Source organism: Lepidochelys kempii, chromosome 24, assembly GCF_965140265.1.
Source record: "Lepidochelys kempii isolate rLepKem1 chromosome 24, rLepKem1.hap2, whole genome shotgun sequence".
In the NCBI taxonomy this organism is placed as follows: domain Eukaryota; kingdom Metazoa; phylum Chordata; order Testudines; family Cheloniidae; genus Lepidochelys; species Lepidochelys kempii.
Window position 1 is genome coordinate 7,750,660 of NC_133279.1, and position 13,383 is coordinate 7,764,042.

General features: G+C 55.2%; 1 protein-coding gene across 1 annotated transcript in view; it reads right to left on the minus strand.

Annotated features, from left to right (window-relative positions):
- Positions 1-12,189, minus strand: part of CDC42SE1 (CDC42 small effector 1) — a 54,918-nt gene extending 42,729 nt beyond the window's left edge. The window contains exon 1 of the mRNA XM_073323415.1: positions 12,022-12,189. The gene's annotated coding sequence lies outside the window, so the exon portion shown is untranslated. The remainder of the gene's footprint in view (positions 1-12,021) is intronic.
- Positions 12,190-13,383: the final 1,194 nt, after the last annotated feature.

The window sequence follows — 13,383 nt, forward strand, 5'->3', positions numbered from 1 at the left end:
CTGTGGACACTTTTATTCTAGAGTAAGAGCCCCTTATTCTGAATTAGGCCTGGGCTACATAGTCACACTCAGGAACATTAAACTGAATTAACTAAAAGATGTGAATTTAAAGAGTGGATTCGTTAAACTGCATGAAACCCCTGTGTGGATCCTCCCGTTCAGAATTACAGTGGCCTTAATTTGAATGAATTGAAGATGTCAGTGGAAGCAGGGGGAGGTGTGGGGTGCAGATGGGAGCAGGGGCGGTCCAGAGGTGCATTGCTGGAAATGGGGGGGGGGGGCAGATGGGCAGGAGTGAGCATGTGTCTGTTAATCGCTTTTCCAGGCAGACCCTGCACTAACCCAGCCGGCTTTGCTTGTCTGTGCAGAGAAAATCCCCCTACAATCTCTTTTCCTTCCCATCAGCTGGCGCCGACGGCCGGCCCCGACCTGCCTGAGTGCAGGCTGGAACCCGCGGCCATGGCTGCCGCACAGGAACGCGCCTTGGGCCGGGCCTGATCGGAATTGCCCGTCCTGCCCCGACCTGCTCGGCTCGGATGAATCTTCCACCTGGAGCAGGGAGGAATCCACCACTTGCCAGAGCAGGGAACGTCCCTGCCAGGGCCCGTCTCTCTGGTGCTATGAAGGCGGGACAGGGACGAGGGGGAGAACAGGAAAATTGCTCCAACCTGCTGCCCACCCCACCTCAGTCACGTCGGAGGTTCCCAGCTCCAGGTGCGCATGGGAATCTCCACACCAGGCCTCGGGGAAGAGCCACTGGATCCATCCAAAACCAGACCCAACCCACCCATCTGCGAAGTATTACAGTAGTGCTGAGAGGTCCCAACTGACATCAAGGCTCCACTGGGCCGGGTGCTGCCCAGACACAGCGAGAGACAGTCCCTGCCCCAAAGAGCTCACAGGCTGAAGAGACGCGGGGTAGGAGGGGAAACTGAGGCACAGAGGGGGAAGGGAGTTACCTAAGACAGTTCTAGCCCCACCTCTGATGCGGTCTCTGGAACCCCCTCACCGTAGTACTGAGCGCCTCACAGTCTGCAATATATTTATTCTCATGTAAGGCAGGGCAAGGCTACTATCCCCATTGGGGAAACCGAGGCACAGAGAGACTGAGTGACTTGCCCAAGATCACGGAGGGAGTCTGTGGCAGAGTCCCTGGGCCATCCTGCCTCTCTGACCACTCTTCTGCTTCCCAATCCAGTGTTCTAGCCACTGGACAACACTTCCACCACGTGTTGGGCTGACTTCTCTCTCCCTTTGTGCCCTTTCTTGTGGTATCTAGCCAACAGCTTTGGGATCCCACCTCACACAACAATCCTAGAGCTGGCTCCTGGTTCGAGGCCGGGCTTCGAGCACATGGCTTGACACCTGGTCTGGGGCAGGTGGGGGAAAGGCAGAACTGTGCCTTCTCCACGGCTCCAAGCACTAGGGAGTGAAGTGGGAGGATAGGCAGCTCCCACTGGGGGCCCGGAGGGTACCTTGGCCCGCCCAGAGGGACTGGGATAGAGCGATCCACATGCCAAGGCCTCGCTCCGCAGCCCGCTTGCCTCCGGCCAGGGGCATACACGGCCACAGGGACTTGCCTTAATGGAAGACTTGCATTGGCTGCCCCCCTTTCTCCAACCCCGTCCGCCCCCAGCCCTCGGGGAGAGTCAGACTGGCCCGAGTCGCCCTGCGCATGCCAGGGGAGCTCTGGATTTGGCCCAGATGCTCGTTGTAAGCCCCACACCGAGAACTCTGGCCAACTGACCCCTCCTCCCCCCATCTGCCCCAGACCCCAGCCCCTGCTCCACGCTCAGAGTACCCCGTCCCCACCCACGTCGGCCCACAGACAGAGGCTATCCTGGCACAACAGCGGAGCAGAGAGGCGCCCTGGCTGAGCGCCATTTCCTTGAAGGAACACTGTGGGCGGCGGGGAGGAGAAGGAGGAGAGCCGATGACTCAGGTCCCTTGAGCCTAGACTCATGGGGCTCATTTCTCCTTTCACTTACCCGGGTGTAAACCCGGCTGCTATTTCAGCTGGCCAAAGGGATCAGCACCCAGGGGTTAGGTAGCAGAGGGGAAAAGAGACTGTGCAGCGAGATCCTAGCTCGTGGACCAGAGCAGGCTGGCTGGGGGGTTATATAGCACTCGGGGAAAGGCCGGGGGACATGTCACTGCTGGGAATTCTACCTGCTGGGCCTATTCCTCTCCCATCTGTGCAGCTTTGGTGCCGGTATAAATCTGTCTGTTTCAGTGGAGTGGCTCCCAATTTACCCCACTGAGAGCAGGATCAGGCCTGGGGCTGTTTGACTCCATTGAATGCCAGGCACTGATGGTTCAGAAAGGGGCCAAATTCTCTCCCTTGACATCAGCGCATTGGTGCTGGCAGAGTCTGGCTCTGTAACATTATGTGCAGAATGTCACTAATTCAGATGCAATTCAATGTCCTGGCAGAATGCACTGGGCCCAGCTAGTCTGTTTTGCAGGAAGGGGGTCAATACGAAGACGTTCGCACTGGCCTCTGGTTGCAACCCAGTGCGTTAGAGCGGGGGCTTCGGCGCCAGGACTCCTGGGTTTTATCCCTGGCTCTGGGAGGGGAGTAGGGTCTAGTGGTTAGAGCACACAAAGAGGAGTCTTGACCCCTGGCCCTGGGAGGGGAGTGTCACTTTGGGTCTGTCTACACTGCACGCTAAGCCTGGTCTCTGATTCAGGTCTGAGCCTAAGGCCCCTGCTTCTGTCCACCAACAAACCAGCCTGTCTCGGGTCAGCACTCAGGATTTGGGTCCTAGGCCCTGCTGAGGGGGTGGGTCAGCACCAGAGTCGTGCTGTGACTTGGGTCCAATCCCTCTGTCGCGTGGATGCGGCTCAATCCACAGCCCCCATCAGAAGGTCTGCGCAGAGCAGCATGGACACCACAAGCCCGGGTCCTGCAGATCTGGGCTTAGGGTGCTGAGTGGTCAGAGCAGGGCAGTGGGAATCAGGCCTCTGGGGTTCGGTCCCTGGCTCTGCTGCTGGCTTCCCAGCAGACCCTTTCCCTGCAAAGCGGCGAGGATACTGACCTGCATCGGAGAGTTTGGGACACGTGCTCCGTGGAGCATGGAGACCAGAACAGGCTAGAGCGGCCCTTAGACTCTGTTACCCCGTCTCCCTGCCTAACCAGGAACGTCTGCATCACAGTTTGCCTGCTCACCCCCTTTTGCCAGCATTGAATTCACTTTGCAAGCAACAGGGTGCACGGCCCACGGGTAAAAAACCAGCTCGGGGCCTGATTTGCCTCTTGTTCCCGCTGGGGTCAGTGGGGCGTAACTCTGCGGCCTGCGATGGCATTAGAGCCCTGTAGGTGAGAGGAGACAGGGCCCTGGATCCAACTCTGAAGTGGCCCAGTGGATTGGGTGGTCTGGGCCCGCTGCAGTGCGGGGGGTCAGTTGCAGCAGAGCGTGTCTGAGGGAACTGCCGCCCTCCCTTCCACGCACATCCCCAGGCTGGGGGGTCAGATACCCAGCCAGGGCCGCTGTGACTCATGCTCCTTTGTCAGCGGTTCAGGATTTCGCCCCAGTTCTCCATTCACAAACCAAAAAGGGGAAAGACACCGACCAGCGAGACTGACCACCCGCATGACTCTGCAGAATCCTGCCTCCCCCGCACCCTGGTGCCAATCCTGCCCCATGTGCAACTGGGCGGGGGGGGGAGAAGAGGTGCATTCTGATCTGGGCTGGTCCTCTGCTGACTCCCAGTTCACACCAGAGAAAGGCAGAGGAGAACTAGGCCCAGGGTCAATAATTAAATGGCTCCTTCCTACACCGCATATCTGCCCTGGGCCAAGTGTGAGTTTGGCATGGCCACTCAGCGTCTGTCTACACTGCAATGCAAGCCCAAGGTGAGTAGAACCCGAGTTAGCAGCCCCTGGGTTTGAACGTCTACACTCATCTGTAACCCCAGGTTAGGAATTGTTGAACCCTGGATCCCAACCTGAGTCTCCGCTGCATTACGCGGGCCCGAGTCCAAACCCCCAGACCCCAGCCTGCCAGCATCGCTTCAAAAAAAAGGAAAAGAGCCCATGCCATGCACTCATTCCAGGGCCTTTCCCTACAGCCCAGCGCTGCCGAATGCGAAGCCTGATGCGAGCCCAACCCACTGACCCAGTAACCCTGGTGCCATCCCATCGGGCAGCCCGGCGAGTAGAGAACAGGGGCAGGGCGGGGTGTGGCGCAGCAAGCATGCCCTCGACTTGCGCAATGCACTATTTTATTTAGCCGCTGCTGTCGTCTAGCAACTGCAGGGCTGGTCCGACACGAACAGCAGGAGGTGGGTGAGGGCAGTGCCAATGGGTGTGACTGCCCTGGGGCCAACTGTGCCAAGACAGCTGGGCTACTAGATCCGTGTGCCAGGGATACTTCAAGTGGCCTCCTGGACTAGCGTCTGTGGGGGTTTGGTGCTCACTGGTGAGAGTCTCTGTTCGCGAGATTCAAACGTGCACAAGGCATGTTAGTTTCATACTAATTTAGGGCTTGTCTACACATGGATTTATTCCTGATTAACTCCCTGTGTGGACGCACTTTGTTCTGGAATAAGGGCTTGTTTACACAGGGACATTCAGGAAAGTTAACCCTAATTAACTGAAGGTGGGAATTTGAAGCGGATTAGTTAAATATCACATTCGGTCCCTCTGCAGATGCTGTGATTCAGAATTAAAGCTGTCTTAATGCAGTTTAGTTGAATTCATTTTGGAAGTGAATTAAGATCAACTGAATTAAGGCCACTCTTAATTTTTGAGGGTGTTCATACAGGGGTTTAATGTGGCATAGTTAATCCTCTTTAAATTTACACCCCTCCTTAATCCAAATTAATTTCCCCATGTAGACAAACCCTTAGTCCTAATTTTCCTTCCAGGTGGGACTAAGGCAGAGAATTTGGATCGATTCACTCTCTTCAGCTCACCCTACTGTAGCGCTCATGGCTGTTGTAGTAATCCAGGCTCGTTGTGCAGACTGGACCTGCAGCACGACCAGATCCACACTACAAACCGGAACGCTGCCTGGCATCGGCAGAAAGCACAGCCACATAGCTACTCCATCCCCGACAACACGGCTGTGTGTGTAACACAGACTTGGGTCTCGGCATGGAGCTAGACGGGCCTGGCAACAACACATTGATTTATGACAGTAGCCCGAGAAACGCCAGCCCTGATCTGGGCCAGGCACTGCACATTGGGGCAGGGACTGTCCCTGCCCCAAAGAGCTTACAGTCTAAATAGACCAGTCAGCTAAAGGATGGGAGGGGAAACTGAGGCACAGAGAGGGGTAGTGGCTAGGTCACACAGCAGGTCAGAGCCAGGAACAGAACCCAGGACTCCTGAGACCACCCCCCAAGCCTAACCACTAGGCAACATTGCCTCTGCAACACCATCCTGAAGGTCAACAAACTCAGGCTGTCAGGCCCAGGGGAAAGGCAGGAGAAGCAAAGCCACATGGCAGGGCTGAAAGGACTTTTCCCCCAGACATACTAGTCCAGGAACTCCAAGCTTTGGCCCCCCACCGGATCTCCGCTGCACAAAGAGCTATCCAGACGAGGCCTCCCACTGTAGCTCCAGGCCATTCCTCCTTGTTCCCCCCTCATCTCATCGGAGACTGAGCAATTCCTATCCGTATTGTTCTGTGTAGATATTTATAGCCTCTGTTCACCTCCCCCGACCCCAGCCCAGCCTTCTCTTTCCGGGGCCAGTATAAATTTAGTTCCCTGCTTTCACTACCGCAGCCTAGTGAAAAATCGCAAGCGTCTCCTCTGTACCTAGATCAGCTGGCGGGGAGGAGGGGAAAAGGAGATGTTCTGTGGTTTCACTGAGACATGGGGTCCCTGTACCAGGTTGTCTACAGACCAGATAAGGAGGAGGTGGAAGAGGAGACATGTGACAAGACAGACAATAATACCGTGAACTTCTGTAGCGCCTTCGACCTGCACTTCAAACCCACAGTGGAGGAGTGATTTTCACCTCTCCACTTTACAGAGAGGGAAACTGAGGCACCACAGGGCGCATCACTAGTCAGCAGCAGAACCCAGGAGTCCTGTCCCGTGGTCACTAGACCATGTCGATTTCCACCCCACTGGCATAGCAGCAAGAGATGTGCCATGGCCCATGGGATGATCCACAGCGGTAAGAGCAAGCTCGGTTTGCAACGCCAGGGTCCTCAGCGCTGGGCTGATGGGGAGGCACCTCTCAAAGGACAAAGAGCCATGAAGGAGGTGAACGGTTCTTCCACCCCCTGCAGAACCGCTCACAGAGGCTACCCTACTGGGGAGCAACTCCACCCAGCTAACCCTGCTGTACAGCCGCTGAACTGATCGAGAAGCCGCCCAGCCACAGCCCCGGGCCAAACCTCGTAGCCCAAAATTCCTACGTGCCAGGAAGTCACCACGGGCAGACCCCTCTGCTCGGCTCCCAGCGTGAGTGGGTGAGAGGGGGAGGGGAAGAGAGGCATCCGCAGAAGCAGTTTTTATGTTAGTTGGTCACGGAACCAGAACAAAAATGAATAGAAAGAAAAAAAAATATCCCCCTTCCCCCCCGAAACACACAAACTGGTTTAGAACGTAGCTGCGTGCCAGCCGCCTGCCCCCGGGGCGACCAGTCTGTGCACGGAGCTGCCACATGGACCCGGCCAGCCCCATCACAAATGGCTGCTCTGTTTCCCCCCCCCGGCAGGACCGCGGCTACGCTCAGACCCAGGGAACTCTTCAACTGGGCGGCCGCTGACAAGGATGCTCACAAATTCCATCTGCCTTGGAAACGCCGGCTCCAAACCGCCAACACAATTCACGATTCAGCTCCGCCGGGCCAGACCCCCAGCTGGTGCAAATCAGGGCCACTCTGCTGACGTCAATGGAGGAACACGGATTCACATCCGCTAGGGAATCGGAGGTGGAGAGAGACTGGGGCTGCTCCAAACAGCAGGTGCTGCGAAGCAGAAGGTCCTTGCTCCCACAGCAGAGGGATGGTGGAAAGGGATAAAGAAGAGGGCAAAGAGGGAAGCGAGCAGGGGATGGGAGCAAAGCAGGATACAGGGCAGCAGGTGCAGAGGAGAAAGCTCTGCTGAAGGGCAGAAGGAGCAGAGAGGGGGTTAGCTGCAGTGAGACACATGGGAGGGTTTGAGACGCACGGGAGGCGATTCTGAACCACGGGTAGCAGCGGCAGGAGTTCTGAGGGGACATCTGAGCTGCGGCAGCAGGGCCCGGCTCACCCTGTGTTCAGGGCGAGATCAGAGGCTACAATGGAGGAGAATGAGGTTGCCCATTACCAAGGGCTTTAGCTTTCCTGGACCGGATCCTCAGCTGGTGGAAATCAGCACAGCTCTGCTCTTTGCTGTATCTCGTGATAGAGCGATGCTGATTTCCACCAGCCGAGGAGCCAGCCCCCCCGTTTGTCACGCATTAGTGTGTGTTCCAGCTTTGTGTGTATTTTCTTTGCACCTCATCTTCCTCTTTGGGAGCCTGATTCGGATCTCACATCACTGGAGTCACCCCTGGTTGACGCAGGGGTGAAAGAGAATCGGGCCTCTGGGGTCTGTGCTGTGTCAGGCAGCATGGAGACAGATGTCACGTCCAGCAAAGTACACCCAGATAATCCATGTTGAGTTTGCAGGGACTGTCTCTTTGCTTGGTCTCTGTACAGTGCCTAGCACAATGGGGGCTGGACCATTGACTGAGGCTTCCTACTGCAATGCTGTCTGTCGTCCCCGGATCCCCCACAGCCTGGGAGAAGGGGGTGCAAATGCTTCTCTGAAACCCACCCATGGTGCTCCCCACCCGCTCTGCTAAATGACTGAGACTGTTCCTCCAGCAACTGCTGAATGAGAAGAAATCAACAGTCCACAGAGAAGATTTCCCCCCCTCCCTGGCCCGCTCTTGCGAGCGGAAAATCTGCTCAGCCCCAAAGACAGAGCATTCCTCAGCCTGCCAAAGGCTCATTGTGCCCTGGCCCAGCCGCTGGCATTTGCAGAGCTCGGCTAAATTCCATTAACCCTCTGCGGGGCGCATTGGACTAGCCAGGCAGTACCGCTTCCGGTCGGGCTCCCTCTGACCCGTCACCATCCCACGCTTTGGCCCCAGACTAAGTGCTGAGCAGAGCTGGGCCTCTTTTCTGCCCTCAGCATCAGAGCGAGCCCTCCCGGCCTTGATGCCTTGTGCATTAGTCCAGTTTTGAGTGGCTACTCCGGGGCAGCAGCATTCCAGCAGCACGGCCTGGCGGTGAGCCACACCTGGGACGTCCCCGTGCCGCTGGCAGGAAAGACGATGAGATGGGACGCGCCACCCTTTCCCCTGATCGCCTCAGAGTCTAAGCACCCTTCACAAGAAAGCCAGCCAGCTGCATGCAGGCCTTGTGGTCATATTCAGGTCACCTCTGCTCCGGGTCAATCATTCCCCTTCATGCCCCTTTTTTGGGCTTTATAATCCTGGCCTAATGGCTTTGGGACTCAAGAGATCTGGGTTCTGCGATCGGGCTGCTCCACTGCCCTATCATTATCCAGTACAAAGCTCTCTGGGCACGTCTCCACCGCAATGAAAAACCCGCGGCACCAAGCCTTGGGGCCCGAGTCGGCTCAGGCTGCGGGGCCAAAAACGGCAGTGGAGACATTTGGGCTTGGGCAGGAGCCTGGTTTCTGACAAACTCCCCCTCACAGGGTCTCAGAGCTCAACCTGAGCATCTACACTGCAATTATTGGCCCCCTGAGCCAGCGGACCCGAGCCAGCCGCTGCTGGGCTGCGGATCTTTGATTGTGGTGTGAACATACCCTCTGCAACCGTTTTCCCTCCCGTCCTTCGTCTATTTAGACCAGGCACTCTTCAGGGTAAGGACTCTCTCTCTCTCTGTGCAGCGCCGAGCACAAGGGGAGCCCAGAGACCATCTTTTTGTTCTGTATTTGTACTGCCCCGGCACCAGGGGGTCCTGATCCGTGACCAGGGCTCCTAGGTACTATGGGAACACAAATCAAATATTATTTAGTACCACAATGGAGGCAAACTTGTCCCAAATCAGGGGTGATTGGATTATCTGTTTTGGCTTAGTTCACCATAGTGATCACAGCCAGATAGGAAATTCATACCCAGGTGCCCTTAAAAGTCAAGTGGTGCCTGGATCCCACGGCTAGGTCTGGGCTCACCGCTAAAGCAAACACATGTGGCCTCTCTCTCCAGAAGCCAATGAGCCAAATCCTCAGCTGGTGTAAATTAATTTTGCCTCACTAAAGTCAACGGAGCAATGAGGGTTTATTCCAGTCAGGGATCTAGCCCTGGCTTTTAAAGAGATGGGCCAACCATAAGATATTCAGCTAAGTACTGAAGGACCAAGTTCGGCTCAGATACCTGCCTATCCTCTTTAGCCCAGCTGGGATAAATCGACCTTGCTCTACCGACGCAGCTTTACCCCAGCTGCGGATCTAGCCCTTTGACATTGGAGCTTTGCATAACCACAGCTGAGAACTGAAGCTGCACCCATGTGGGTCTGAAAAACCAGGCTAGGGATGGCAAGATTTCAAACACGCATCCATCCCCAGCCAAGAATACTGTGAGAACGAGCCTTTTGCGTAGCATTTCAGCGCTTCTCCTGCTGGGAACAGCAGAGGCAACAAGAGATGTTGGGCATTTAATCAAGATCCTTCTTTGCTACTGTGTGGAACAATGGGTGCCCAACAGGCCACACAGGGGTAGCAAAATTAAACCCTGCTCCTGAAAAATGCAACACAGTTTAATTTCCCCGTTAAGTCCTTGGGAGGCTGTGAGAGTCTCAAACATGCCCAAAGGCAGTGAGTCACGGTGTTTATTCTGCAGGGCTGTAACCATGCTGACCAGAGGAGTTTCTTCATAGATCCACAATTGTAAAATCAGATAGGACGCACGGTGATCACCTCATCTCATCTCCTGCAAAGCACAGTCCAGAGAACCTATGCAAAATCATTCCTGTTTCAGCTAGAGCATCTCTTTCAGAAGAGGCGGCTTGAAGAGGTCTAGGTTGGATATTAGGAAAAACTATTTCACTAGGAGGGTGGTGAAGCACTGGAATGGGTTACCTAGGGAGGTGGTAGAATCTCCTTCCTTAGAAGTTCTTAAGGCCTGGCTTGACAAAGCCCTGGCTGGGATGATTTAGCTGGTGTTGGTCCTGCTTTGAGCAGGGGGTTGGACTAGGTGACCTCCTGAGGTCCCTTCCAACTGTAATCTTTTAGGATTTCAAAATCGCCAGTGATGATGGAGAACCCACCACGACCCCTGGGGAACTGTTCCCATGATCTCAAGCGTCTCATTCAAACACACCAAAAATCTATCAGTCAATCCTTCATCACAAGAGAGACTGTTTAAGAAAAGCAAAGGCTTTACAATTAATCCACACTAAGGGAGTTTTCCCTCCAAGGGACGGAGACTGGACAGGTCTGACTCTTCCCACGGGCTAGATTCTGTCCTCGTTACCAGCAGTGCATCCCCACCGAACGAGGCCAGAATCGGGCACAGCTTCTGCTGAGATGGGGGCTGGGGCGGTAGGTTTCCCCCGTGGGGGATTTGCAAACCATGCTTTGCTCACAAGAAAAGGTTCTGGGGACCCAATCTTGCTTCCACAGACAGCATGACTGGGCCCACTTGTTCCTAAAGCCCTTTGGATGGCAAGGGAACCATCCGGTTCTCAGCTTAGCAGGCCAGACAGCCTCACACACACACACACACACACACACACACACACACACACACACACACTCTTGCAGCCCCCAGTCTGGCCGCTTTCATGTTGAGAAATCCTGCAGCGGCAGGCAGCACGTCACAGGCGTGGGATCCTGCCAGGGCCGGAGTGCCCCACTGTCCTGGACTCTGTGGGGGGTTCCACGTGAAGCAATTGTCTAGATATAATCAGGGCTCTGATGCGGTCTCAGTGGGTCTCCGGTTTCTTACTCACCACTGAATCAGCACAGCAAAGGGATCACTGGGGCAGGAAGGTTCCCCAGAAGGCTTGACATTATTGACATTTCGGCCCCTGCCACAGAGGTCCTGGGCTTGAGCCTGACCTCATGTCAGGGTCACACTATTGGGGGGAACAAACTGCTCCAGCTCCATGTTCTCATAACAGGGCCAATTGCTGCATAACCAGCAAAGACCCAAAGGCACACCAAGGTGAGAGGGAAAGGTGCAGTCCCCGTCCCCTACCCGTTCGGATCGAAGTCACCAGTTTCACCATCAGGAACACGCCGCCCAGAGCCAGGGCACGACCCTGCGAACCCCTCACTCTCTCCAGGAGTAAGGGCTGGCTCGAGGAGAAAGGGTTAAACCTTCCCCTTTCATCAGCAAAGGAGACACGCTACACCACCAGGCCCTCCACCCTGCCAGCCAGTCGCTCAGGGGTTTGCAAGTCAGAGCCTGCAGTTCTTTGCTCCTCGTCACCCTGCCCCATTATTCACTGGGAGAGGAGACAGAGTTATTTGAACTCCCGGCCTCTCCGGCTTAAATTCAAACACATGTATGAAAAGAGAGGAAACTTCCGGCCCCATCCCCCCCGCCCCCCTTCCCGTTGCAGGTTTTCAATATTTTAAGCCCTGGAAAAGCATTTCACCTACCTGCTTAAAAACACCCCCCCACACACAGTTACAGGAAAGGGCGGGGGGCTTTCCCACAAGTCCCGGTTCGACTCTGAATCAATGGGACGCTTTCAAGCCAGACTCTGGAATTTTTTGTAAGAGCTCCTGAAGGTGCAATCGGGTTTCACTTCAGAGAAAGTAACAGGCGGGAGGGGGGAGAACTGCCTGTGAACTGAGCGAAGCGTGGCAGAGCCATGTTGCTTTCAAACACTCTCTCCTTCCCCACCCCTGGGGAAAGGGATCAAGCCAGGCTGTTGCCTTAGCGAAGGCGAAGAAGCCCCTTGTCTGAGCCACTAAACACCCCCCGCCGCCTTGTGCCTTGTCTCCCACGCACGGGGCTGCCGCTGCCAGGACACAGCGTGAAATTGACCAGGGTGAAATTAACCAGGGCGTAGATTCTATTGAAATAAAAAAAAAAATCAAGTCATCTCCTTACCTTCCCCCCCTCGCAGCTCGATCCCAGCGGTGCTTTCTCCAGGGCTTTCCACCCCGGCCCGGCTCGGCTCGGCTCGGCTCTCTGTACCCGCTAAGGAGGAGGAAACTTTCCTTGGGAACTTCAACCCTTGCCCGAGGTGTGGTTTGGCTAGAGAGGAGCAAGGAAATGCTCGGGTTTCAACACACTGGTTCTTAAATAGGCGCTCTCCGGAGGCGCAGCACCGACCCTGGCCACCGGCAGGCATTGCACAAGCCTGGAAAGGATGTCAGAACAGCCCGGCCGCTTTTCCCTTCGTGCTGGCCACATTAACTCTCAGCTGTCCGAGCTCCTGGCCAGATGAGAGGAACACACTGGATCTAGCCAGTTTAAAGCCCTGGCTGGGATGATTTCATTGGGGATCGGTCCTGCTTTGAGCAGGGGGTTGGACTAGATGACCTCCTGAGGTCCCTTCCAACCCTGATAGTCTATGATTCTATCAGGCCCGGAGAGTTGTTGGCTTTTGGGTTTTTTTTTTTTTAAAGCTGATTTTAGGTGCCTGGCTCAAAATAAAAGTCTCTCCCCTACCCCCATTGGCCTCATTTCCTTGAAGTGAACTTGGGCGATTGACGCCAGTTGCCCAGAATAAAAAGCCATGGTTTGCAAATGAGGGGAGAGGTATTTCCCAGGAGAAGTGGTTGGCAGCAGCTGCAGAGGTGTCATGGGGACATGCCCAGGCAGAGGCAGGGAAAGGGGACTTGGGTTTAGGGTACAGGGTTCCATAGCTGAGTGTTCTTAGACAGGTCACTGCCTCAGTTTCCCCCAGTGGGAGACAGGCTCTATGAACACTTATGCAGGTGCTTAATTAATGGTCTGCTCGCTTGAGGGAAGTTAAGTGTACCTGTAATTGTTGGAAAGAGCAGGCCTTCATCTATTTCACAGTTCAGTTCTGAGGATAAATTCTTTAATGTGTCTATAGGGTGAGGCGATCATCAGTGATGCATGGCCTGGAAGAGTCAAGCGGGAACAAGACTCATGTCTACACTACAGCTGCGAACAGGCCTCTCTGTCCTGGCCGAGAGACACACGCTCACTCTGCTGGAGTTAGCATGCTATAAATCGTGGTGTAGGTGTTGTGGCTTGGGAGGTGGCCGACACAGGGTCGGCCGGGCATGTGCTCTGGTGGTGAGCTGTGCTGCAATGTCCACTTGGCTGTTTTTAGCACGCTAGCTTGAGCAGGGCCAGCATGTCCGTCTACTCAGCCGGGAAGGCATGCTTCCCCCTGCAGTGTAGACATAGCCCATGTCATGCCACTTGCATTTGGCATGTGGCTGAACTTTTCTGCACCTCAGTTTCCCCATCTGCAAAATGGGTGTAAAAATAAAT